The sequence below is a fragment of the Petaurus breviceps genome, unplaced genomic scaffold, assembly GCF_028583685.1.
Source record: "Petaurus breviceps papuanus isolate PSGF00001 unplaced genomic scaffold, PetGlider_PUasm1.0 90822, whole genome shotgun sequence".
NCBI classification, from domain to species: Eukaryota; Metazoa; Chordata; class Mammalia; order Diprotodontia; family Petauridae; genus Petaurus; species Petaurus breviceps.
Window position 1 is genome coordinate 6545941 of NW_027187351.1, and position 24229 is coordinate 6570169.

At 37.0% G+C, this 24229-nt stretch overlaps 1 pseudogene; it reads left to right on the plus strand.

The window, feature by feature from the left end:
• Positions 1–21755: 21755 nt before the first annotated feature.
• LOC138148191 (U6 spliceosomal RNA) lies at positions 21756–21852 on the plus strand (annotated as a pseudogene).
• The last annotated feature ends 2377 nt before the right edge of the window (positions 21853–24229 follow it).

Sequence of the window (24229 nt, forward strand, 5' to 3'; positions counted from 1 at the left end):
GGTCTCCAACAACTCCATATTGACCTAATTTTAAAATGTAGTGTTACCTGTGTTTTTTCATAGCTTTATTTTATCAAATATTTCTCAGTTACTTTTTAATCTGTTTCAGGTCACTCTAGGGACTGTTGTTGGCCACATTCAACACCTCTGTAGTATGATCATTTCACTGGGTATCTATGTATTTATCTGTGGTAGTCCTACTAGAGCAATTCATGAAATAACTAGCATGAATGCTGCCTTATTCTGAGTCTTTTTTGAAAACGCCTCCCTTACTGCCTTTATCATTGTTTTTATTTGGGACTCGGAAGATAATAAGATAATACATTTTAATCTGGAAGAGACCTTAGAGCCATCCAGTTCGATCCACTCATCTCAGAGATGAGGAGGACACCAAGAATAAGAAGGGTGATCGGAGTTGCCCATGGGTATGCAGTTTCAGAGACAGGACTTAAGCCCCAATTTCCCTACTCCATATCCATCAAGCTTCCCATAGGATCAAGCTTCTTTTATATTTAACACAGTTCAATACAGATGCTCTATAAACGTGGGAAACCCTAGCTACAACCAGACTCTATTAAAGTTTAATAATTTGTTAATTATTAGGGACAGATTTGCTATGTGCAAGCTTAAACTCATTTTAATAGAACTTTGAGCTCCCCTTTGTGAGGTGGGAATTACAGTTGTTACTTTAAATGAACATTTAATGAGGTTTTGATATTACCCAACTGTAATGACAGCCTTCTGGAAGACTATATACCTGTGTGACCAGCCAACAAAGAGAACCTGGGGAAGGGGACAACCTTGGTAATGTGAGGTGTGGGTGGTAGAGAAAGCTTGATTGGGCTCAAGGCACAATTAGTCATCTTAGTACTGTAAAGTAGACAGCCCTTAGGGTTGACAAACATAGTGGGTGCCTCAGAAGTAATATCAGCTTGTGGAACAGACAAAGTTGTAAACTTTGAGAGCTGGAAGGAACCTTAGAAACCATTCCCTTCATTTTATAGCTGAGGAAACAGGCCCCAACAGGCAAAGTGATTTACTCAAGGTCACCCAAGTAGCAAGTAACAGAGCTGGGATTTGGCTCCAGGTCCTCTGACTTCAGTCCACTTTCCATTCTACCACAATGACTTTAAAGAAATATCTGCTTCTCACTGGGGAGGAAGCTGATAGAAAGGGTATTGTGTTATTGAGGCTCTTGGCCACTGCAGAGATCAACCTTCCTTGCCAGTTTAGAATAATGATAGGTGAAAAAACTGAACTCCAGTGAAGGAGAGCCACAACTGACCCACAAATATGCTTCAGATAAACCTTTCCCATATAGAGATGTACTAAGATAATAATGTTCAACTCAATTTAATAAGCATTTATGAAGTGCCTACTGTGTGCCAGGCACTGTGCTAAGTGAGGATACAAAAATTGGCAAAAATGTCGACAGTTGTTGACCTCCAGGAGCTTACAGTCCAGCAGGGGAGGTAACATACCAACAAATATATATGGAGCAAGTGATATACAAGATAAATTGGAAATCATTAACAGAGGGAAGGTACTGGAGTTGAAAGGAGTTGGGGAAGGCTTCCTATAGGAGGTGGGATTTTAGTTGAAACTTAAAGGAATAATAATTATGATTATTAATATTATGTTATATCATTATATGTTATGTTATATTTAACCTGATATATGTTGTAATTTAACATTACAATACTATATATAACATATTAATAATTATATATTACATGATCCTATGTTAGTTATTGATAATTCTCTTAATATGATCACTAACACATATGGCACTTTAAGGTTTGCTTTACACATATCTTATCTAATAGCTCCCTCCTAATCTAAAATCTTTGTCTCATCCTCATTTCCCCTCCCTGGCTACTATGTCCTTGATCTCTTGTATTTGATCTCTGGATTTCTTAAAAAGACTAGTCTATAAATACTGCATATACATTCTCACCAGCTCTTCCTCCTTAACCCTTCCCAATGGAGCTCCTAATTCTCCTATTTTATTCAACTGCTCTCTTTCTCTTTCTGAGTACCAGTGACCTCTACATGATCAGGTTTGCCGGCCTTATCTCATTTTTCCATCCTTTGTGCCCTCTCTGAAGCACTGGACATTGCTGAAGATATGTCCTCTTGCTTTTTTGATCCTCCCAATATCCATTAGCTTCTCTGGCACTTTTCTTTCCTGGTTCTTCTTCTTCTTCTTCTTCTTCTTCTTCTTCTTCTTCTTCTTCTTCTTCTTCTTCTTCTTCTTCTTCTTCTTCTTCTTCTTCTTCTTCTTCTTCTTCTTCTTCTTCTTCCTTCTTCTTGAAAAAGTAGAGCAATTGGGGTTCAGTGACTTGCCCAAGGTCACATGGCAGGGGCCAGTACTCTATTCACTTTGCCACCTAGCTGCCCCGGCTCTTCTTTTGTTAACTAATCCTTAGCTGGGTTCTTAAGTAAAGACATTTATTTCTTGAAGGTCTAACGATATCTCTATTCTTTTTTTTTCTTTTTCTTTCTTCTCTATACCCTCTTACCTGGTGATCTCAATCGGAGTTTCAGCCTTTACCTCTATGCAAATGATTCCCCAATCTACATCTCTAGCTCTCAAGCTCTAGGTCTGTGTTTCCAATGACATACTGCACAGCTTCACCCAGATGGGCCACCTATACCTCAAAATAGACATGTCTGAAATTGAATTCATTATCTCCACCTTCTCACACCCCTAGACCTGTCTCTTCTTCCTGACTTCCCAACTCCTGATGACAATACAAGTCTTCTCATCGCTCAGACTTGAAACCTGAAGGTTATCTCTCTGACACACATTGTATATCAAGTCCCAAGATCTGTCTGTTCAACCTCTGCACATTCATTCCTTCTTTTCATTTCAATGCCGGCAACCTAGTACAAGACCTCATGACCTCTGCATTAGCCTCCCATTGGTCTTTCTGCAACCAGGTTCTACTTGCTCCAATTTAACCTATGTGCTGCTAGGAGATCATTCTTCCTCATTCAGAACTTGAAGAGTGTCAGTTCCCTGCTAAAAACAAACAAACAAACAGCTACAACAAAGACCTTCAGTGGCTCCCCGTTTCCTAATGAATAATCTTATCTTGGTATTCAGGGCCCTCCACAAGCTACACCCAATTAATCTTTCCAACCTTATTTCCCATTGTTGTTGTTAAATTGTTTTTCAGTCGTGAACCATTTCCTTTTTACAGATGAGGACACTGAGGCAAATAGTGCTAAATGACTTGCCCAGGGTCACACAGCTAGTAAGTGTCTGAGACCAGATTTGAACTTAGAGAACAGAGTCTTCCTGATGCCAGGTCTAGCACTCTACCCACTGCACCACCTAGCTGCCTCATTTCCTATTATTCTCCTAGAAAATGTCTTGCACATTCCCCTTTCTATACTTTTGGCATATCATTCCATATACTTGGAATATCCTACCTCTTCACCCTTCACCACTTAGTCATTTCAGTTCAAATCACAAAACATGTAAATGTCTGCTATATGCAAGGTTGGATGTGGAAAACTGATGAATTTAAGAAATTTCCAAGTAAGTAGGGAGATGAGACCTTATACACTAGTAATTAAATGATAGTATGTTTCATGAATATTCCAGTACCGAATTACTACCAATCTTAAAGTCCAATTTAAATTATTATTATAATTAATATTAGTAACATTAATAATAAGATGAATAATAATAGCTAGTATTCCTCTCTCCAGGCTCCACTGCTGACTCTTTGGATTTTCTCTACCATTCACAGAAACCTCCTCACTCTGGCAGTTGATTCCACCCCTATATCTCACAATGAAAAGTACACTCTATCCCAATGGCCCCTTCCTCTGATTGACGGTTTCCTCCTCAAACCATTTTAAAGCAATCACTCTAGCCCATCATGTCTTCAATCCTCTCCAGATTTCATTCTACTCTCAACTTTTTCTACCATGCCCTGGGTATATTCTTTCTTTCCCTTCTCACTGTCCCACTTTCAGCTTCTTTTAAGTATTGTTTTTCCCTTTTGTTTTTCTCTATCCTTAAGGATAGAGATTGTCTTTCTGCCTGTCTTTGTATTCCCAGGCTTAGCAAAACCCCGTGGTATATAGTAAATACTTAATAAATGATTGCTGACTTGACTTAACTTGACTGTCCTTTACAGATATCATCTCATTTTATCCTCACAACTACCCTGAGAGGTGGGTCTTGTTTATTTTTAGCCCTAGTTTATAGATGAGAAAACTGAGGCAGACACAAGTTAAGTGACTTGCCCAGGGTCACATAGTTATGGGTCTGAAGCAAATTGGTTATAGTTAATAAATCCGAGTTTTGAGTACATATTATATGTCAAGCATTGCGCTAAGCCCTGGGAATACAAAGAAAGTTTTTTTTTAAAGGAGGAAAAAGTACAGAATTTGGAGTCATAAGATCTGAGTTCAAATTCTGGCTCTTCCATTTACTTCCTGTGTGACCTTGGGCTAGTCATTTATACTCACTGAGCCTTAGTTTCCTTATTTGTAAAATTAATAGACAAACTCTTAGATACCATCTAGCTCTAAATCTATGATGCAGAAAGCTTCCCCTAATTACCCTGGTCATTCTTTCTTTTGATACCAATCATAGCATTTTGTTTTGTCTTTGATGCACTTATTGTATATAATTGTGTATTAATTCAATTATTAAATGCCTACTACATGCAAGGCACTGTGTCTGGCACTAAGAATACAAAATCCAAGCACACATTTCCTACTCTTAAATTTTTTTGTGGAGATCAAATGTGATATTATATGTAAAAGGCTATATACATGACAGCTAATATTAGCAGCATTGAGAACCACTGAAGGCTTTCTAGTGCTTAAGGCACAATGCCTGGCACAAGGAGATAAGGACTGGACCTGTGATTTCACTGGACTATGGAGCTCCTTGGATGAGGAAGCGCCTTAGTGCCTTCTCAGCAGCATATGGCCTTAGAGAGTTGTCCAGAGTACTGAGAGATTATTACTTCCCCAGGGTCACACAGCAAGTATGTTCTGGATGTGGGACTTCAACCCAGGTCTTCCAGTTCTGAGACCATCTCTCTATCCAGTACCTCACCGATTCAACACCAACGACATCAAAAAGACCCTAGAATAAGAATGGAACTTCTAGGGGCTTTGATCTGTGAAAAATATAATGAATGAGGACAAAATCAAGAGAGATGAAATAAAAAGGAAGAATCTTTGTTGGGTACATAGAGAAATGACTTTTTTTATCCAAGACCCTAGTGTAAAATGTTCCAGCTATATGATCCATGATAGAATGAGAAGCCAAGGAGAGAAGGAGCTGGATCCATTTGTGGACATTGATCTCTATCCCTGCTTTGGTGATCTCCAAACACCTCCCACCTATGCATCAGTCTCTGCTGATATTTCTGAGCCAAGAAATTATCTGACTGTTTCTCTCTCCTGGAACTTGTGGAAAATTATTTTTTAAAAATGGAGGTGGGGAAAAAGAGAAAATGTTGCTTAGACCAGTTCCCATTTATTTCCTCACTTAGACAAAAAAAGGAACATATATACTCACGTTAGTGGTCAGTGGAAGCTTGGTTGCCTAGCTCTGCAACAGAATAGCCATGAAAGTTAATGTTTAAAAACCAAGAAAAGAATGACCCTCTTCTTTTCCACATCTGTCCACCTCTGGTAACCAGCAAGATGAAACAAATCCACCTTCTGCTCTGCCTTCTTCTTCAAGCATCAAACTTCATCTCCACCTTGCCCTGAAAGGGTGAACTGGTGCCCCAGTAGGCCTACAGTCAGGAAAAGTTGAGTTCAAATCCAGCCTCAGACACTTATGATCTGGGTCATCCTTTCAAGTCATTTAATTTCTGTTTGTCTGAGTTTCCTCAACCGTAAAATAAAGTTAATAATAGCACCTATCTCCCAGGGTTGTTGTGAGGAGCAATTGAGATAATTTTTGTAAAAAGTACTTAGGACAGTGCTTGGCACATAGTAGGTGCTCTCTAAATATCTATCGCCTTTCCTCCTATAATGTCTGCAGTTTTCACATTTCTTTCTTTGATTTGTTTTGTGTGTTCTTCATACTGTACCAGAAAAATGATTTTCCCTAGAGCAGGAATTGGCAAACTATGGCCCAAAGGCTAAATACAGTGCCTGACCTGTTTTTGTAGGGATTGCAGAATCATTCTTAGCTCTTATTTGACCCTTGTCCTAGATGATTAAAAAAAAATCATGATTTCTCAAGTATTATTTTATTACATTTTTGGTCCCAACACTTTCAGTTTTATGATAGAAGTCAGTGGTGAATGTAGGATTTTATCTTCAGAAATTTACCTTCAAAAACTCAGAGAAACTGGTAAAATGACTTGGCCGAGATTATAAAGGTAGTACGTAGCAGAGCCATATTTTGAAATCAGATGCTCTTTCTATTATATCATTTTTCAACTCTAAAGTTTCCACCTCCTCCCCACTCCCACCTCATCCTTTTTGTCCTGTGTGAGTGTAAGAAAATGAGGTTTAAGGTTGACAGGACATAATATAGTGTAGTGAGGCAGCATGGTGAACTAGAAGTCAGGAGGATCTGGATTCAAATTCTACCTCAGATGCATGTTAGCTGTATGACCCTGTACAAGTCACTCAACCTTTCCTATCTCAATTACCTTATTGGTAAAAATGAAGAGATTGGACTCCATGACCTTGAAGTTCGTTCTCAGCTCTAAATCTATGACCCCAATGTAACATCTGTATGGCATTGGATACAGCTCTCTATGAATGGTGGCTTTTAACTTCAGACCTAATTTCTTGTTTGTTTTCTGATAATTGTATGTCAATATAATTAATTTCCTTTGTAACTATTTTATTTTATGTGTTAAAAACATTATTCTGCAAAGGGGTCTGTAGGCTTCACCAGGTTGCCAAAGGGATATATGACATTAAAAAAAATTAAGAACTCCTACTTAATGGGTAATTTTGCTATTTGTTAAATTAAAATTGTTTAATGAGATTGTCTTTAAGATACATTACAGCAGCTCTAATAATCTCACAAGAATAAAGAGAGGCTTTCTTATTTTGAGGATGATTGATAGTAGTATTATTTTTCAGGGGTTATGGGGATAGTTCCTTTATTTTGATACTGGATCTATACTTGTTTCCAAAATTTTTAAAAATTATATTCCTTGTTACTTCCATTTCAATTGCTTTTCACTATTTCCTCACCCCTTTCCTAGGCTCAGGATCCATCTTGTGTCCTCACTCCAATTGTAAGCAGGCAAAAAGATAGTCCTAAGTTGTTTTGTTGATTTCTTCCATATCAACATTGCTTGGGATGCTTAAGTTATCCAGGATTCATGAAAACGGGATGGTAATGTTGAGTAATGTGAGGCAAGACTGTCATTTTGAGAATTGCTATAATACCTTTTCTTACATTATCCAAAAACTCAGTCCAAAAATCTTTGATATTCTTTTCTGATCTTCAATAAACAAATTGCTCCCTCAATCTATGAAACTACAAGGGGCAGATTCTTCAAGAGAGGTAGAAAGAATTGTACTAGACATGACCATTAAAGTAATCATGCCTCTCCCATTGATCCTCAGGATGACTTTGATCAATGACAGTGGTCTGAATTAACGTGCTATCTGTCTGGCCTTTGGGAAGTTGGGGATAAAACAGTTTTTGGGCCTTTTCACTGACTCTGATGTTCTCCTTTATAATACTCCCATTTTCCCTTCCTAGAAGGAGAATGAGCACAATTGGCCACGTATATGTGGTCACACATATGGGAAGAAGAGGGAGAAAGTCCACAGAAAATGCTCATGTAACACATGGTCTAGATCAACTATCTGAACTTCCACTTGCTCTGACAAATTGAGTTTTCAGAGGGTGGCTGTATCATCCTTTTATGGATCTAGAGGCACCCTTTAGGTTAGGGATTTTCTTTCTAATTCTATAGCTCCTAAGCCCTCATTGGTGTGCTTTGGGGTTTTTAAAATTTATTTATTTTTGGTCAGGACTGTCAATTGATTATCAATTAATCACCAGCCCTAATTAACGTTTTAGAAAAGGGCATTTGCTAAAGGAATATAGTAAGAGCAGCTGGCACAAAAATTCTCCCAAAGACTATGACATACCTTCCCATCAGCCCACATAAAATCTAGGGGAGAGTGAGTTCAGGCTTAGAGATTATGTGGCCATTGAGTAATTCATAGCTCCTAGAAATCCCTTTTACTGGAATCTTCAAGATGCTCCCCTTAGGTGTGGAGCAAGAAAGGGTTGGCACTGTGGGCACCAAACCCATAGACTATGAGAAGAATCTGAACCTTTACCCTCGAGAGGCTGAGTCACAGCAGGTGCCATAGAGCCTGAAAGGAGTCCTGTTTGTTATATGGCTAATGCCTCAGTGCGCCTTTGGTTTTGGCTAGGACATTCTAGAGTTGGGGTGAATGTTTGCTGACTAACAGTGGTGTCAAACTCAAATAGAAATGGGGCCAGTAAATCCTACATAAGAATTCCTGTGGTCCACACAGTGATTTAGAAAACCACACAATAGCATTATCTATGTTCTATTATATTTTTATTTGTTTTGTTAGATATTTCCCATTTTATTTTAATCTAATTCAGGCCATCCTGGGGAGTGGTGAGGCAACAATCCACAGGCAAGTACTGGACACTTCTATCTACAGTATGTGCTCTGGTACTTAATACGGATTAAGATCAGTCACTGGTCCCTCTGGTGATGAACTCTTTTTTATCCCTATATCATGAAATTTTAATATCCAACCCCCAATACACTCCTTTGGCTGTAAGCATTTACATTTAACAAGCCTTAAGCATCTACCGTATACAGAGTACCTTCCTAGGTGATGCAACACACAGGCTAGATAAAACACAGGTTGTCATGGAGATCAGAGCCTAACAGTGATTAGAGATAAGTACAGATAACTCTAATGCATAATATCACATTTTAGCAATAGTAGAAAGTCAGGACACAAGTTAATTGCCAAATGAGTTGTTTGGACAATGAAAACTCTGTGTTCAGAGGAAGGCTATGGTGGTTTGGAATAGTCTTTCAGGGAAGATAAGGGATATTTAACCTAAGTCCTGATGAATTCATAATATCTGGACAGGTAGGGGAAAGAGGGGAGGCTTTCTATGTACAGGGTTTGGAATGTGCAAGCCATAATCAGGGTACTGGTGAACAAACCAATTTAGCTGGCGGGAGGTTCATTTAGGATGAGATAAAGCCCGAAAGGTAGGCTGGGGTCAGCCTTTTTTTTTTGTGGAAAGCCTTGAATGCCAGGGTAAAGTCTATAATACTAAAGGTTTCCCCATTTCCTGGGACCCTATGTTGTAAGCTGGTGAGCCTTCCTTTATTTTAATGAAGCTACTTTTTCATAAACATCCCTAGACCTGCTTACTAAGGTCTTGTGTTTTCATTTAGACTTGTGAAAAATAGTGTCTATCATTTTGTCTTCTCTTTCCTCACAGGGCACACTTAAGTGGCTTCCTGAGTCTCCCAGGTACTGTGTTGGACTTAACTGGAACCTGCAGGATTCCCACTGGAGCTCATTAAAGGGAAAGGAAAATCTTCACCAAGGTTTTCTGTACAAACTTAGACCAGCCAAAGAAAGCTGGAAGGAAGGAAGAATCAGTCCAGAGCAAGAAGCAGAGGAGTTAGAGGATCTATATGAAAATGTAGGAAGATTCACTTGTTACCTGTGTGATTTGTAACAAATCATTTAACCTCTCTGGGAATTATTTTCTTCCCCTGTAAAATGAGGGGTTTTGCCCATATGGTCTTAAAGTTCCACTCAGTTCTAAATTTGTCACCCTTTGCTCCTAATATCTTTATAATCAGAAAATAATCATGCTAATTATTAATAATAACTAGTATTTATATTATATAGTGCTTTAAGGTTTACAAAGTGCTTTATGAATATTATTAAATTTGATTATTAGTATAAAAAATACCCCCCATCAAAAAAAACCTATTCTGTCTGCAACTGAACCAAGTTAGTTCATTAATGGCATGCTAATACTTAACGATCATAGAATTTACATCTGGAAGGGACTTTAGCAAATATCTGGTTCAGTCCTTTCATTAGAAGAAACTCTTGAATGAAAAGAGATGGAGTTCTATTTACAGTTCTTCCTTTCAAGCCTCCTCATGGCCCCTCCCACCCCCAGATATTGATGTCATCTGGGTCCCTAATAATTGTGATGAATTTGGTTGATCCACTCACATTCTCTGACCTGGTCCTCTTTGTTACAAAAGATACATCATCATCATTATCCCCAGCACTTATATAGCAATGTAAGGTTTGCAAAGTACATTGTATGTAGTTTTTCATTTTATCCCCACAGCAACCTTGTAAGTTAGGTGCTCTTATAAGTGACTTGCCCAGATTCACAGCTAGTAAATATCTAAGGCTGGTTTTGAACTCTGGTCTCCTGCACTTCAGGCCCAGAGCTATACATTGTACCATTCAGCTATTTATCACAATTGAATTCTAGTTTACCTTTCCAAGCTTCTTCACATTCTTTTCCTTTGCACATAGGCAAAGGCAAGGTGTTACAATGCCTCTGGAGTCCAAAGATCTGGGTTCAAATCCCACTTCTGAAGTTTATGCTGTGTTCCTCTGGGACAAGTCACTTAACTTTCCTGGGCCTCAGTTTCCTCCTCTATAAGACGAGAGGGTTGGACTACATGGCCTATGAGGATTATTTTAGATTTAGATTTATGATCATCTACTGCCTACTCTGACATTCCTCTCCCTCTGGATTTGCTAATTGCCCACCAGATTTTACCTTATATCTACTTTGCACATATTTTATATTTAATTTTTTGTTGTCTCCTCTGCTCCCCAAACAGAACATAAGCCCCTTGAGGCTACATATATGTGCACATATACGTATGCACATATATGTGTAATGTATACATGATAAATTATCCAAGCACCCAGTGCCTAGTGGAAGGTGGTTAAATGAATGAGTCTCCACAGAATAATCAAGATATTGCTTTCTCCAGTAGGACTTGTTGGGAGGCTGTTTCATTTTTGGTACCACAAGCAGGAGAGAGAGAAAAAAATTGTTTTTAATAAATTTCATATTTCACACGAAGATCAATGAAAAGAACGAAAAATCTTGAATGTGATGGAGAACTAGAAATATATTTTCTTAAATTCAACAAACTTTGATTAAGCACTACTGTGGGCCAAGCTCTGTGCTAGACCTTGGCAATAGAATAGAAAAAAAAATCCCTACCCTCAAGGAGCTTCTGTTCTACACAGATAAGTAAACACAAGTAATTTCAAGAGATAGAAAGCACTAACAATTCAGGGAGGTGGGGGAAACTAAGGAAGGCTTTCTGTATAAGTGGCACTTGTCTTGAAGGAAACTAGGGCTTTTATTTTATTTTATTTTTTTACCTGTCAATTCTTGCTAGGTGTGATACTGACCTCTAATGCCTGCTACTGAGGTAAGATGAGGCTTATAGATCCCTTGAGCTAAGGAGCTCTCAGCTTCAGTGGGCTTAGCTAATAAGGTGTCCAAACTAAGTGTGGCACGAATATGGCGAGTTCCATAGAGTGCAAGCCACCCTCCTGCTTCAGGAAGGGAGAACCAGCCCTGTTCAGAAATGGAGCAGGTCAAAGCTTCCTTGATTGGGCCAGTCAGTGGCCGTGGTATTTCCAAACTGGGTGATATAGGGAAATCCAGTCGCAAAGCAAAATAAAACAAAGAACAAAACAAAATTAGAAAATCAATTCTTTTTATTTATTTTTAATTTTTATTGCTATTTTTTTGTTTTTCACATTTTGAGTTATCTTTCTGCCTTTCTCAGAGAGTATAATTAGAGCTTATAATTATAATTATAGTATAATGTCTTATAATTAGAGCTGTTGTACAAACCTGAAACACTCCCAAGTGCCCCCCCATTAAATTAAAATGTAATTGGGAAATGTTTAACAAAGTAAACAAAAATACAATAGAATCTCTATAATGCTAATATATGGGTTTTTAATTTAATATGTGGCATCAGGGATCCTTACATATGGTTTAGTGACTGCTCATAACAAAGAATGAAAAAGAAAAGAATAGATTAATAAAACTAATTACCTTAACAAAATAAGATGTTATATGCAATATTTCATACCCTTTGTCTTCCACCTCTATCTACAAAAATGAGAGAAAAGTACATTCTAATATTTCTTCTTTGCAAACCTTAAATCACTATATAAGTGCTACCTATTCTTTAAGTCCAAGGAAGGAGACTAGGGTTTCAAAGGGCAGAAATAAAATTAGTGTCTTCTTGGCATGGCTAAAGATACAGAGATGAGAAACAGTATTTGCATGGACTGATATTTTCCACTCAGTTGGCCCTCTTTAAATTTGTTTTGTACTTTCCATCCTTGGTCTCCCAGCTCTGGTCTAATATTAGTATTTGTCTCAGAGAATTTAGCCAGAACTTCTCCCTCCCACTGGTGGGATTTGAACAATTGACTGGGCATTACTTGTGACAACTGTTCTGTTTGGTCCAACCGCTTCAAGAGAAAGTCCTTTCCACAAAGAACTCCAGGATCTTTGGGGATGAAAGGTGCCATTTTTTTTTTTTTTGATATTGCTGAGGGTTTCCTTTTTTGTATTGTGATTATTTATGGCTGTGAATCTCATTCTCCCCCAATCACTGGGGCAGTTTCTTCATTGAATTGTGTGCTAGTTGTTTTTGATTTCAAAAACATGGTGGTTGGGTTGATCAGACTTGATTATTCTTTTCATTGTCAACTTCTTTACAGGTTTTACTACATCCTTTCTGGGTGTCTTCATAAAATATTTACATTTTTATATTGTTCAGATTATTTTGTGGAGAACCTATAGAAATAAGTGATTTGTAAATGCAAAAGCCAAAATATTCAGACATGGCAGTGCCCTCAGAGGCATGATGCAAGCATGAAGGGTACAGGTACAAAGGATAAAATTCCAACTTTGGGAAATTTGATGAAAACATTACAAAATAATTATATGAAAATACAGTTATTGAAATATATATATATATATATATACATATATATATTTAAAGTTTATGAGCCCCATCTTAAAGTGTCTTAAAGTGATTGCTTTTCCTCTTCACTTATACATCTTACAACAGGAGCCTGCATCCCAGATTTCTGGCAGTCTCTTTGATCCTGGGGAGACCACCAGGGACCCAAGAACCACCTGGATAGGTTTCCATGAAAGGCACAAAGCAGCAGTAACAGGAGGGCTGCTTGCTGAGGCTAAAGGGAAGGGGCAGATTTCTCTCATTCCTTCAGCTGATCATCTTCACACCAGGAGCCACAGGTTCCCTGAAGAAGCCCAAGGTCACATTCCAGGAACTAGAGAGCTGATGCAGCAGCCTTTGAAGGTAAAACATTCTGATGAGAAAAAAATGTAGTCAGTCGCCACCTTCTCCTTGTATGCTTGTTCAGTGTGATCACTTCAGTGTATTTCCTTCTCCCCCCCCCCAGTAAATTAGAAAAGTAAAGCATGATTTTTGTAAAATATTTTTCTGTAGCCCCAACTCAGGAATTAGAGTGTAAAGTACTGTATGATAACATATGTAGCTGTGGTATGTGGAAAGAATGTTTGATTTGATAAATGAAGAAAGGAAACAACAGGTTTTAGGTACCAAGTGTCATATATAGGGAGACAGGCTCAAATTTACCTGACACATACAGGCTGTGTGACCCTGAGAAAGTCATTTAACTTCTAAGTGATTTAGACCAACTCTAGATCAAAAGTTCTTAGGGGTCTGTTAACTTGGATAGAAAAAAAAACTTTTGTTCTTCATTAGGTTTCTGTTTCTCTTAAAAATTCTGTATTTTAATTTTGTTTATTCAAAAACATTATCCTGAGAAAGTATATTTAGGCTTCCCAAGACTACCAAAAGGGTCCATGACACAAATAAGCATAAGAATCCATGCTATAGATGATAACTTGCAGAGAAGGTGGTACCCTCCACTAGTACGGGAGGAGAAATTCTTCACTGGGAATTCCCTCAACCAAAAAATTCACAGGTCTAGTTCCTATCTCTATCCCTATGTGCTAAGCAATGGAAATACAAATCCAGAAGTGAGACTGCCCCTACCCTCAAGGAGCTTACATTCTAATAAAGGAGGGGACATATAGAGTTGGGTGGTCAAGGAAGGAAATTTTGTCTGGGAACAAGGATAATAGGTAAAGCCCCAAGGCAAGGTCATTTTTAGGCTCTTTCTAGAATTATTATTATTATTACCTACTAGTGTGTGTGTCTTTGGGCCAATCACTTAGCCTTTCTAGACTTCCATTTCCTTATTAGCAAAGTAAGAGTTTGGAACTAGAAGATTTAAGGTCCCTTCCAGTTCTAAAAATATACATTTTTAAAATTTAAAGTTTGTAAAACGCTTTGACCTACATGTGTCATTTCAGCTGATCCTCATGACAACTCTGTGAGGTAAATATTATAGGGTTCTATTACTATCTCAATTTTTTTTAAAGCAATTGGGGTTAAGTAACTTGCTCAAGGTTACACGACCAGTTATACTATCTCAATTTTATAAATAAAAATGACAACCTAGAGAAGTTATATGACTTGACCAGGGTCACTAAGATACTAAATGTCAGAGATAGATTTTGAAACCAGGTTGTCCTGGCTCAAAGTCCATAACTCTTTCTACTATATGATGCTGTTTTGCCTATGATTTGTTTTGTAAACCAGGCACGACAATTTAATGGTTAGCTATTATAATTAATCCATTATTGAATATTGAAAACCCCAAATGACGTAACTCAGAACTAAAAATGATCAGATATTAGTGGATCATCATTGCAGAGCTTACTGCATCTTCTACAATGCAAATACTAGCTAATTTACTAATTCAAAACTAATTGTATGTTTAAGGTTGTTCAAACCAGGGAGGAAAATACTGTCAGTCCTCTAGGAATTTACAGTTTTAATGTAGACAAAGAGATTGGAAATATACCAGTTGGGATTGTGGTGGAGTCTCGGGTGTATAGGTCCTCCTTCATTTCCATTTCCAGTCATTTGCTTGGGAATGAGATGGGTACAGAATGGAAATATTAACTCAGAAATTCCACTTACTTTTTCTCTTGAGCCTAAGGGTATTCATTTTTTTGAGACTGATAATATTATGTGTGGTTTCTCTAAGAGAGGTGTAGGATGAGATGGGAAATGTAATGTGTTAGATTTAAGTACTTTTGAAAAGTAGGACAACCTAGGGTTGTGAGTCAGAAAGAAGAGTGCCAATAGCACAGCAGCATGCAAGGAGTCAAATGAGAGAATATTTGTTAAAAAAAAAAAAAAAGAGTGCTTAGCATAGTACCTGACAAACAGCATGTGGGATAGAAATTCCTATTCCCTTCCCTTCCCATCCTATTCCATGCTCCCTGTGAGAATTGTAAGAGATCTTTTATACCCATGAGAAACAGAAATTAGTGGCCTCTCTCTACTTTCCTTTCTTTGAATGATTTTGCATTATACTAAGCTGGCATCTTGTGTGCTATCTTTATTTGGCATAGGAAGTTTGTTTTTGAGTCATTTTTCAGTCATGTCTGACTCTTTGTGACCCCATTTGGAGTTTTCTTTGCAAAGATACTGGAGTGGTTTGCCGTTTCCTTCTCCAGCTCATTTTAAAGATGAGGAAACTGAGGCAAACAGGGCTAAGTGACTTGCCCAGGGTCACCCAGCTAGTAAGTGTCTGAGACCAGATTTGAACTCATTAAGATGAATCTTCCTGATTCCAAGCCCACTACTCTATCCACTATACTGTCTAGCTACCCTTGGTGCATGGAAAATTAGCACTATCTTCAAGTAGAATGGAGGTAATGAATCTCCCCCCCCCTACTCCCCCCACTGGAGGTCTTCATTCAAAAATTGAATGCTCGCTCATTGAACATGGTGTAGAAAGAATTCTTGGCCAGAACTAGATGGCCTCTAAGGTCTCTTTAAATTCTATAGATTAAAGGACAGAGCCTGAAGAAAGTTTGGAGCCCAGAATGGCAATGAACCTCTTAATGATGAAAGCCAAACACTGGAAAGGATCACTGACAGGCTATTAGATTTCCTTCTTTTGGAGACTTTTAAAAACAAGATTTTAAAACTGATTTAACTTTGCTACAGGAAAATAGACTGAAAGGGATTTCCCAAATTTTGAAAAGGGGGAAAAGAATGGTTTTCACAAACTATGGGCCAGTAAGTTTGACTTTGATTCCTGGAAAATAATTAGAATGTATTGTCAAAGAAGGGGCTAGTCAACATCTAGAAAATAAAAGAGCTAATAAATAAAGAATTGACATGGCTTTATCAAAAATGACTTATGTCACACTAGCCTGTTTTTTTCTTTTTGACAGCGTCTAGATTGTCTAAACTGGTAGTTCAGGGAAAAGATGCAGAGATACTTGTTGTAGGTCTAAATATGCTATAGATATAACAGATCTAGATTTTAACAAAGTATCTCATGCTATTCTTGGGAAAAAGGTGAAGAAATGTGGGAGAAGGGAACAAATATTTATTAAGTACCTACTATGTTTTAGGAGTAGGTAAATTAGATAGATTGATGGGTTTGGAATCAGGAAGATTCAACTTCATGAACACAAATCTGATCTTGGACACTTACTAGCTGTGTGACCCTAGGCAAATCACTTAACACTGTTTGCCTCAGTTTCCTCATCAGTGAAATGAGATGGAGAAGGAAATAGCAAGCCACTCTAATATCTTTGCCAAGAAAAGACCAAATGGAGTCACAAACAGTCACACATGATTGAAAAATGACTGAACAGGAATCTTAGGTGCTTTTACAAATAATATCTCATTTGATACTCACAATAAACTTGGGAAGTAGGTACTATTATGATCTCCATTTTACAGTTGAGAAAACTGAGGCCTACAAAAGTTGTCTTTATCTTGGGTTTCACAAAGTGTCTGAGGATGGATCTGAACTCAGGTTTTCTTGATTCCAAGCTTAGCACTCTATCCACTGTGCCAGTATATTAAGATCGAATCAGAACTGATTTGAATGGTCAGAATCAAAGGGTCATGAATCATTAATGGTTCAATGCTAGCTTGGAAGGAGCTGTTCAATGTGGTACCTAATGGATTGACTTGGCCTTATGTTGCTTAACAAGTTTATCATTGACTTAAAGGGATATGTTATGTTTTTTTTTTAATCGAATTTACAAATGATACAAAGCTGGGAGGAATGGCTAACAATGGGTGACTGAGCCAGGAGCTAAAAAGAAGTTCTAGAATGTTGTGCTGAATTTAATAAGATGAAATTTAACAGGATAAACATAAAGTCTTATACTTGTGTTCCAGAAATCAATTTCACAAGTACAAAATTCATCTAATTTCCTCTGCCTTATAATTTTGTTATCCATCTTACCTATTTTTTATCTCTATTAATTCACTTATTGTTCATTTATATTTTTATTTATTTAAAAGCATTCAAACTTTTTTTATATATCTTGATGCTACTTTTTCCATTTTAGTATTTCCCTTGTTGATTTATCTGATTTTGCTTTGTGTTTTAATGGAATTTTCTTCATCTTGAGATTTTTTGTATTCTTAGTCTTTCCCCCTTTTTATATTTTAAAAACATTTACTTATTTTAATCAGACAAAATCTGCCTTCTCACCTTCCCACTCCAACTTCTCCCCATTCCCAACTGAGAACACAAGAAAAACAAAAACCTATTAAAAAGGTATATTTAATCAAAACAAATTTTAACATTGACCACAGCCAAAAAGAATTTGCTTCATTCTCTATTCTGAATTCTTTCTCTCTGTATCTGGAGGTGGGTAGTTTCATCATTTGTTTTCTAGAATCATGGTTGGCCATTATGCTGAGAGTTCAGCATAATAGTATTCCATAGTATTTATATACCATAACTTGTTTATTATCCATTCTCCAATTTATTGGCATCTTCTCACATTCCCATCCTTAGTTGCCTCAAAAAAAACCTATGAATATTTTTATACATCTTTAGAGCTTGTTTTGTTTAATACCAATCTCTTCCTTAATCTGCCCTCCCTATAATTTCCCCTCTGACAATTCTACTTTTCCTCCTATTATTTTTTTTATTGTGAAATGTATTTTTGTACCAGAATCTCTGTTTCTCTCTTTCTCTGTCTCTGTCTCTCTTTTCTTCCTTCTTTTGACCAGTTCTGATGAGAGTCAAGTTAGAGTGTCAGTTCATAAATGGAGCTCCTTTCTGTCTAAGTATTAATTGATCTATCTATATTGATCTATATATACTTCCCCAACCCTTCCTCTTTGTTCCTATAGAAGTCTACTTTGGCATCTTCATGATGTGAGATATTTTTTCCTAACCTTCCTTTCTTCCCCTCTCCACTCCTACCCCAAGTTTTCCTCATCTCCTCTCTTTCCATTCCTTTCTTAAGGTCATCAAGACATAACAGAACCATTCCCAGGCCTTGTCTAATTGGACTCCCTCTATGAAACTTGATGATGATAGAGATCACAAAGGACAAATGTATCATCTCCCCATATTTGAATGTAAGCAGTTTATCCTTATTTAGTCCCTATTTCATTGAAGATCCAATCCCTTTCTCCCCCCCCCCCTTAGTGTTATACTCTTACTAGCTAAGTTACTCTTGGCCATAAGCTTTGAGCTTGAGATCTGAGTTAAACCATTGCCGCTGCTGGCTTCTGAACTTCCTCCTTTCTTCATATACTGCCCAGGGCTCCCCTACCTGGGAAAGATAACTACATCAGTAGCTTTACACAGCTCCCCTTCTCACTACTGGATCTGAGACCCAGGATTGGAGAATGGGTGGTAAAGCTGCCAGGAGGCACCTGCTCTTTCTGTGGCCTACTATTGTGTCCTGCTGATACTATTATGTGAATGAGCTATTATTAAATAACCATTGTGAACACCAAGAAAATATGAAAGGAGAGATAAAGACCAGGTGATTATCTTCACTAATTTAAAAATATTAATAGCTGTTTGTATTAGAATGAGTTGGTGATGTCTGCTAACTGGTCATGATACTAAGATAATTAAACCCTATTCTTATTAATTATAAATTCTGGTAAAATACCATTTTCTATGTGCAGTCAAATGAAGAATCTTGTATTAACAGTCCTTCTGGAACAGGGTTTTTTTTTTCCATTTTTAGAAAAAGATGAGATCATTCATGATCTTAGATAATTGAAGGGAGGTACACATATAGGAGAGGGATTTTGTTTGACATTTGCATCATTCATGTATTTCTTTGGAAGCGTTTGTCTCTTGGGCTTATAGGAAAAATAAGAAAGTCATCTGCAGTTGCCTTCAGAGACTGAGACTTATATCTATCCAAAGGCCTAAACCTTGGGACTTTTTTGAGGAAGGATATGCATAGGCAGAGTTCTTGGTAACCACTTGGACCACTTAAGGGTCAATTGATGATTAAAGAGGCACTTGTGATTCTTTTTACTCAGTCTACTTTTGAAGTCCCTTCTCTTATTAGATTTTCCCCACTGTAGCTAGGGATAGAAAGACAGAATTTCTTCTTTTATCTTCTCTTTGGGGTTAGAGGATATGAAGGACATGGCCTTGTTTCTGTGGAACTTGGATCTAAAACTGTCAGTTCATAAATGGAGCTCCTTTCTGTCTAAGTCTTAATTGATCTATCTTTGAAAAGTCTTCTTTCTGGGTCTTAGCTAGTGCCTTCCCTTCCATAGTTATTGTCAATTTGCTTTGTGTCTTGGACATGGCTATACACACTCTATGTATACCTGCATGTGTGTAAGTATGTATTTATGCATGCATGTATCCATCCATCCATCCATCTATCCATCTCTCTCTCTCTCTCTCTCTCTCTCTCTCTCTCTCTCTCTCTCTCTGTCTGTCTCTCTCTAACTCTCTATCTGTTGTGTAAGTGAGAAGGTACAGGGATAGAGCACCTGACCTGAAGTCAAGAAGGCTTGAGTTCAAATCCAGCCTCAGATACTTCTTATCCATGTGACTCCAGGTAAGTCACATAACCTCTGTTTGCCTCCATTTCTTCATCACTAAAATGGATATAATAACAGCACCTACCTCCCAGCTTTGTTGTAGAGATCAAATGATACAATAATTGTAAAGTGCTTGCTATGCCTGATACATGGTAAGTGCTATATAAATGTTAACTATTTATTATTCCATTAGAATGTGAACTCCTTGTGGTCAGGGACTTTGAAACTAGAGTAGTTAGCACAGTGCCTGATAGTTGTAGGCACTCAGTAAATGCTCATGGATTTGCTTGTTTCCCCCTTTGTTTATTTCCCTTACCTGCTGTCTGTCATGGTTTCCCAACTGTACAATAGGGTTAATAATAGTGCCTATTTCCCAGGGTAATTGTGAGGAATAAATGATATTTATTAAGTGCTTAGTATAGTGCCTGGCTTATTGGTAGGCACCATGCAAATGCTAGGTCTCATTATTAATGTTATTAGTATTGTTTTCATTGTTATATAATTATCTTTCTAAATTTATTTCTGATTGTCATACTTTCCATTTTGATGACATGATAGTATTCTGTCACATTTTTGTTGTTCAGTCATTTCAGTTGTGTCTGACTCTTCATGACCCCATTAGTAGTTTTCTTGGGAAAGATACTGGAACAGTTTGCCATTTCCTGTTCCAGCTCATTTAACAGACAAGGAAACTAAGGCAAAAAGGGTTAAGTGACTTACCCAGGGTTACACAGCTAGTGTCTGAAACTAAATTTGAACTCGGGAAGAATTCTTCCTGGCTCTAGGCCAGAAAGACTCTATTCACTGTGCCACCTAGTTGCCCTCTGTCATATCAGTGTTCCACAATTAATTTAATCATTTTTGTATTGTTGGTCACATAGGTTGCTTTTTTTTTAAACAATTACATAGAATGCTGCTATGAAAATATTTTCAGTTTTTTTTCTTTTCATAGTACTTTCTGGGTATATTCCCAATACTGGAATTATTGTGTCATAGAGTCTGTCTTTTATTCCTTTTGAAATTTTAAATATGTGTCTTATTTCCCTAAATAGATTATAAATTCCTAAAGAGCAGGGACTATCTTATATTCTTCCATCCCACCGATTTATAGTACCTAGTGTGGTGTCATACACATAGAAAGCACTCAGTTCTTGTTTACTTGAATTTTCTTTTTAATTAAAAAGAAAATTTATTTTATTTCTTAAAATACTATATGCAAGACTATTCTATTAAAGACTACTACTCTACTATCCTTGAAACTGAAAAGTGTTCATTATTCCAAGTTTAAGATCTTTTTCTATCCTTTGTCATTTTTTTTGTCTTTCTTCCAGCTTTATCTTTAAATGTCCCTGAGACAAACTTTCTTATCTAGTTGACCTAAAAAGCTTTCTTTAAATTGTTTTTTATCTTCTGCATGTTCTCTTTGTTTTGTGAATTGATATTGCTCATAATCTCCTACCATTCTCTTTCATAAGTTTTATTTTTTAAAATAAATTTGTTATTCTTTTAAATGTCCTTTTCCTTTTATATTTTAAGTTCCGCATTTTTTCCTTCTCTCTCTCTCCCCCACCACTGATATGGCAAGCAAAATAATCTTAATTATACATGTGAAATCATGCAAAACATATTTCCATATTAGCCATATTGTTAAGAAAAAGGCAAAAAAAAAGAAAACAAAAGAATTTTAATTCAATTTGCTCTCAGAATTCATCAGTTCTCTCTCTGGAGGTAGATAGTATTTTTTCTTCATGACTTCTTTGGAATTGTGTTGGATCGTTCTTGCTTTGGCAGCACATATACATATACAATAAAGAGAAGAGTAGCACGGCCCACATGCAAGGATGACATGCAAGTTCGTGAAACAAACATTACATATAAAAAAAAGGAATTGTCTTAGATCATCGTATCGATCAGAGTAGTCAAGTCTTTCACAATTGATCATCATCACAATGCTGCAGTTCTTCTCTCTTCACTTTGTATCAGTTCATAAAGGTCTTGCCATGTATGTTCTGAAACCATCCCTTACAACACAATAATATTCCATCACAATCATATGCTACAACTTGTTCAGTTATTCCCCAATACATTTATAATTTTTCAAAAGTTTAAAATGTATTTATATATACATATAAAATATATATATTTAAAGTTAATAATATATGTGTGTACATATATATATTTGCTTTATGCGATTACCTCTTTATTTTAACTAATTTATCAGTAAGACACTGATTAAATCAGATCCGGTCAAATAACAAACAAATCACTCAACTTCTCTGTACCCCAGTTTCCTAGTTGGCTTCTGAGGTCACTTCTTGCTCTAGGTTTGTGATTTTATGACCCTAAATTGGAAGTAAAAAAATAAGAATGTCATTGTTTGGTTCATCTCTTGGGGGGGGGGAGTGAGTAGGGCTGATTTCTGTATCATTTATCAAAATATGATGTGTCTGTGAAACATAATAAAGGTGTCTTAAGCTGTTCCTATATCTGGTTTTCTATTTTTACTTTGAAAGTGAATGTGTGGGAGACCTATAAAATGAATGTAGAAAAATTAACTAGCCTTAGCTTTGGGAATAGAGTTGAGCATACATCTTTGAAAAACCCAATTATTTTTTTTTTTATGTTTCTTTATCAGAATGTCAGACATGTGGGATTGCATTTAATAAATTGTCTGTGTTCTCAGGGAATTGTTTCTGCCCAACTGTCCAGAGAAAATTCAGTAGAAATGACTGAAATACCAGCAAGAAACAAAGAGCCAGAGGTATGGCAGATAAAGAGATGTCTTTTTAACATAATATGATTTTATTTACATAAAACTTCCATGAATTAAAGCTTTTTATTCTTTCCAGGATTAAGCATTTAGGATACTTCCCACATCACTTCATATTTTCATCTTGTTATTTGTAGACAATTTAAAATGAATGAAATTTGTTTCCTTAAAAAAGTCACATACTTAACTAAAAAAAATAGGTATTAGTCTTAGATCTGGTCCAAATGGAGAGCTTAAAAAGCCAATTCTAATTATTTTTCAAGCACATCATTAGATGAAAAGAACCACTTGAATTGTAGACTGTAAAAGCAGCATTATTCTGTTAGTACTTTTCAACCTGAATACATATGATTGAGTCTAATGTCCTTGATAGTTGCTAGAAAATGGAAGGGATGAAAAAAGCACTTCCTGTGTGTGCGAGTTATTGTGCATATTACAAAGAGTTACATTAGGAGACATGAACTTTCCCCACCAGAAATTTGCAGTTGGTGAGAAAAGGTACACAAAAAAGCATGCTGCCCACCTCCTGTAATTAATTGGTTCTATAAGGAGCAGTTTTATAAAGTGATAATTAGGGTCAGCTAGGTGACAGTGGAGAGAGCAAGAGCCCTGGAATCAGAAAGACCTGAGTTCAAGTATGGCCTCAAATACTTTTACTAGCTGGGTGACCCTGGGCAAGTCACTTAACCCTAATGGCCTCTAAAAGGAAAGAAAGAATAAAGTGACAGTCACATATCATTAATCAAGTTTTCATAACATGACAGTGTGTTTTTTTTCTTTTAAATTGAACTTGTGATCTTATTGGCATACAAGAAAACTGATAAGTAAACCCCCTCTACTAGAGTGGGTTAGCACCTGCTCAGGAATTTATAGTTTTGGGAAGTTAGCTGGGGTTACTGAGAGATGAAGTGATTGGTCACAGGACCAGTATGTTGCATAGGTAGGATCTGAATTTATCTTCCTTGCTCCATGGATAGCCTGCTAAATGGTGCCCCACCCTGTCTATTGTATACTGTACAATTGCAATGCAACATCAGGGAATCTTGTGTGGTGCATGTCTGTATGAACGTGGAATATGGCAATGATATAAGGCATGACACAAGGTTGCATTGTATTTGATTGCTGAATAACTACATTAATGTTTTTTTGAGTGCTGACTGTGTGCCAGGCACTGTGATTTACAATTAAAAAAAATTACTGGGGAGGCTAGGCGGCACAGTGAATAGAGCATCGGCCCTGGAGTCAGGAGGACCTGAGTTCAAATGCGGCCTCAGACACTTAACACTCACTAGCTGTGTGACCTTGGGCAAGTCACTTAACCCCAACTGCCCTGCCTTCCCCCCTCCAAAAAAAAAGCAAAAAAAAATTACTTATTTTTAGTTTATAACATTCTGTTCTACAAGCTTTTGAGTGTTAAATTTTCTCTCCTTTTCTCCCCACCCCTCAGATGGCAAGCAATCTGATACCATTCATATTAAACATA